At 37.7% G+C, this 4,519-nt stretch overlaps 1 non-coding gene across 1 annotated transcript; it reads left to right on the plus strand.

Annotated features, from left to right (window-relative positions):
* Window positions 1-1,931: 1,931 nt before the first annotated feature.
* Window positions 1,932-2,038, plus strand: LOC119472391. The gene has a single exon (XR_005201552.1). It is a non-coding gene; the product is annotated as a U6 spliceosomal RNA (small nuclear RNA).
* The last annotated feature ends 2,481 nt before the right edge of the window (window positions 2,039-4,519 follow it).

Below are 4,519 nucleotides of genomic sequence, written 5' to 3' on the forward strand. Positions count from 1 at the left end.
GTTGACCAGGATGGTCTCGATCTCTTGACCTTGTGATCCACCCACCTCGGCCTCCCAAAGTGCTGGGATTACAGGCGTGAGCCACCGCGCCCGGCCTAGATACAGTAATTCTAAAGTCAATACGGATGAGTAAGAGGTAGGAACAGTCACAAAATTCCTGGAGAAGAAGAGCAGTATAGTATGATTTGCCCTCCTACATACCAAAGTTAATTATATAGCTACAAAATTCTACATTATAGGGTTAGACCAAGGGAACAGAATAAGGACCATTAAAATTGACTCTGGCACAATGACATGCTCACTAGAATGTGATATGGGGAAAGGAGAAAGGAGAACCATCATACACTGTTGGTGGGGATGCAAATTAGTATAGCCACTATGGAGAACAGCATGGAGGTTCCTTCAAAAACTAAAAATAGACTTACCATACAATCCAGCAATCCCATTACTGGTTATATATTCAAAGAAAGGAAATCAATATATAAAAGTAAATCAATATATAAAAGAGATAGCTACACGTCCTTGTTTTTTGCTGCACCATTTATAATATCCAAAATATGGAATCAGCCTAAATGTCCATCAATGTATAAATGGATAAAGAAAATATGTTACATACAATATTATTCAGCCATAAAACATAATGAAGTCCTGTTATTTGCATCAACATGGATAGAACTGGAGGCCATTAGTTAAGTAAAATACAAATATCACACATTCTCACTCGTATGTGGGCACTAAAAAAGTGAATTTTATGAAAATAGAGAGTAGACTGTGGGTTATCAGAAGGTAAGAAGAGAGTGTGGGGGATGAAGAGGGAAAATAAAGAGTATGAATATATTTATTACCACTGAACTACAAGCTTAAAAATGGTAAATATGGTGAATTATATATGTATATTTTGCCTCAATAAAAAAAAAAAAAAACTGGTGCAGGCATAGAGGAAAAAACTTGATTTATGAGAAAGCAGGCCTTGTATGTTAGTGGGAAGGAAGAATTATTGTTTTTTGTACCTGAGTATCTTAGCTTTAAAATGCATTTTAGACTTTATGTCTCTAATCTCAGAATATAACTTTGAAATGTACTTTGAAGCTGTTTATTTCTCCCTCTTTCCCAGTAGAGACTCCCTTGCAGCATACATGCTTATCTGACTATATGCTTGCCTAGAAATTCCACTGCCTAATCTCAAAACAAACCAGGTATGGAGACCTAGCTGCAGACTTCTCCCTCACCTAAAGATTACTTCAAGGTGGTTAATCTACAACTCATCTGGTAACCTAGATGGGGCCAGCCACATCTGTGCTACTCCCATGTGTTTCCCCTCTTGAACTCCTTCACTCCGTTTAAAAATTTGAAATGGTTTATTTGCAGCTTGAGCCCAGCCATCTCTTCAACTTCTGGCATTTGAATAAAGCCGCTTTCCTTCCACTGCACCTGGCCTCTTGTGTATTTGACTTTTCAGGCAGCTACCAGTCAAACCTGAGTTTGGTTACATTGTGTTACTTTGTGAAAAATAATTTTATGAAAAACGTGAAATTGTGCTTTACCCCACAAAAATCAGTTCTAAGAAAATAAAATACTTATTATGAAAAGGAAAACTGGAAAACATAGAAAAATGTCCTTCAAGTGGCACAATCATGTCTATGTGTTCCCAATTCAGTCTATGTACTCTGAAGGAAAATGACCTCTTCCGTAGCCAAAGGGGTAGACTCTGGATCAAACGACAGCTGAAAATTTCTTATCACTGGATCTTTCAATTATGAAAGCCAATACACCTCTTTTATTGGTAAAGTCACTGGAATTTTTATTTCATTAGAAAATAAAATTATATCATATATACTGTGTATGAAATATGTATATACAATTAAATTAATAATAATTAAAATGAACACTCATGTATCAGACACCCAGCTTAAGAAATAAAACAGTGTTCAGTGCTCGCTTCGGCAGCACATATACTAAAATTGGAACAATACAGAGAAGATTAGCATGGCCGCTGTGCAAGGATGACACGCAAATTTGTGAAGCATTCCATATTTTTGAGAAGCAATTTCAGCAAAGTCTCAGGATATAAAATCAATGTGCAAAAATCACATGCATTCCTATACACCAATAACAGACTTAAAGAGCGCCAAATCAAGAATGAACTGCCATTCACAATTGCCACAAAGAGAATAAAATACCTAGGAATAAAACTAACAAGGAACGTAAAGGACCTCTTCAAGGAGAACTACAAGCCACTGCTCAAAGAAATCAGAGAGGACACAAACAGATGGAGAAACATTCCATGTTCATGGTTAGGAAGAATCAATATCGTGAAAATGGTCATACTGCCCAAAGTAATTTACAGATTCAACATTATCCCCATCAAGCTACCAATGACCTTCTTCACAGAACTGGAAAAAAACACCTTAAACTTCATATGGAACCAAAAGAGAGCTCGCATAGCCAAGTCAATTCTAAGCAAAAAGAACAAAGGGGGAGACATCACACTACCGGACTTCAAACTATACTACAAGGCTACAGTAATCAAAACAGCATGGTACTGGTACCAAAACAGAGATATAGACCAATGGAACAGAACAGAGGTCTCGGAGGCAACACAACATATCTACAACCATCTGATCTTTGACAAACCAGACAAAAACAAGCAATGGGGAAAGGATCCCAGTTTAATAAATGGTGTTGGGAAAACTGGCTAGCCATGTGCAGAAAGCAGAAACTGGACCCCTTCCTGACACCTTACACTAAAATTAACTCCAGATGGATTAAAGACTTAAACATAAGACCTAACACCATAAAAACCCTAGAAGAAAATCTAGGCAAAACCATTCAGGACATAGGCGTAGGCAAGGACTTCATGACCAAAACACCAAAAGCATTGACAACAAAATCCAAAATAGACAAATGGGACCTAATCAAACTCCACAGCTTCTGCACGGCAAAAGAAACAGTCATTAGAGTGAAATGGCAACCAACAGAACGGGAAAATATTTTTGCAGTTTACCCATCTGACAAAGGGCTGATATCCAGAATTTACAAAGAACTAAAACAGATTTACAAGAAAAAAACTAACAAGCCCATTCAAAAGTGGGCAAAGGATATGAACAGATACTTTACAAAAGAAGACATATATGAGGCCAACAAACATATGAAAAAATGCTCATAATCACTGGTCATTAGAGAAATGCAAATCAAAACTACATTGAGATACCATCTCATGCCAGTTAGAATGGCGATCATTAAAAAATCTGGAGACAACAGATGCTGGAGAGGATGTGGAGAAACAGGAACACTTTTACACTGTTGGTGGGAGTGTAAATTAGTTCAACCATTGTGGAAGACAGTGTGGCGATTCCTCAAGGATCTAGAAATAGAAATTCTATTTGACCCAGCAATCCCATTACTGGGTATATATCCAAAGGATTATAAATCGTTCTACTATAAGGACACGTGCACACGAATGTTCATTGCAGCACTGTTTACAATAGCAAAGACCTGGAACCAACCCAAATGCCCATTGATGATAGACTGGACAGGGAAAATGTGGCACATATACACCATGGAATATTATGCAGCCATCAAAAAAGACGAGTTTGTGTCCTTTGTAGGGACATGGATGAACCTGGAAACCATCATTCTCAGCAAACTGACAGAAGAGCAGAAGATCAAACACCGCATGTTGTCACTCATAGGCGAGTGTTGAACAATGAGAACACATGGACACAGGGAGGGGACCACTACACGCTGGGGTCTGTTGGGGGGAAATAGGGGAGGGAAGGTGGGGGATGGGGAGTTGGGGGGAGAGAGCAAGGGGAGAGATGCCAGATGTAGGTGATGGGGAGGAAGGCAGCAAATCACACTGCCACGTGTGTACCTATGCAACAATCTTGCATGTTCTTCACATGTACCCCAAAACCTAAAATGCAATAAAATAAATTAAAAAAAAAAAGAAATAAAACAGTGTTCAGAGCACCCCTAAGTGCCCTGACTTATTGTAACTGGCTTACCATCCCAACCCTGCGAGGTACACACTATCCTGAACTTTTGGTTTATGATATATAGCAAATATCTTTCCACAATGTGACTAACCTTTTTCAGTTCCTATATGGTTTCCATTCTTTATAATGAGTTTTTAATTTTAATGTCAAATGGATACATTTTTTTCTCTACTAGTTCATATTTTTATATATGTCTTATTTAATAGACCTATCCTGGCTAGGTACAGTGGCTCCTGCTTATAATCCCATCGCTTTGGGAGGACCAAGTGAGAGAATCACTTAAGCTCAGGAGTTCTCCAGGCTGCAGGGAAAAATTTGTTAAGTAACTTCTGTGCCTGCATTCTTGTATTCCAGATGTGTCTACAGGTAATAATTAGGGCCACGGTGATCTTTAATGTAATTGCAAGTTTTTATTTATTTTATGTTACTTTATTATTACCTTAATTTTTCATATTTTTTAGTTTTTGAATGTTATTGTAATGTAAAATTTTTTCAAGCTAATTAGGATATCACATCTTATC

Source organism: Cebus imitator, unplaced genomic scaffold, assembly GCF_001604975.1.
Source record: "Cebus imitator isolate Cc_AM_T3 unplaced genomic scaffold, Cebus_imitator-1.0 Scaffold98, whole genome shotgun sequence".
Taxonomy (NCBI): Eukaryota; Metazoa; Chordata; class Mammalia; order Primates; family Cebidae; genus Cebus; species Cebus imitator.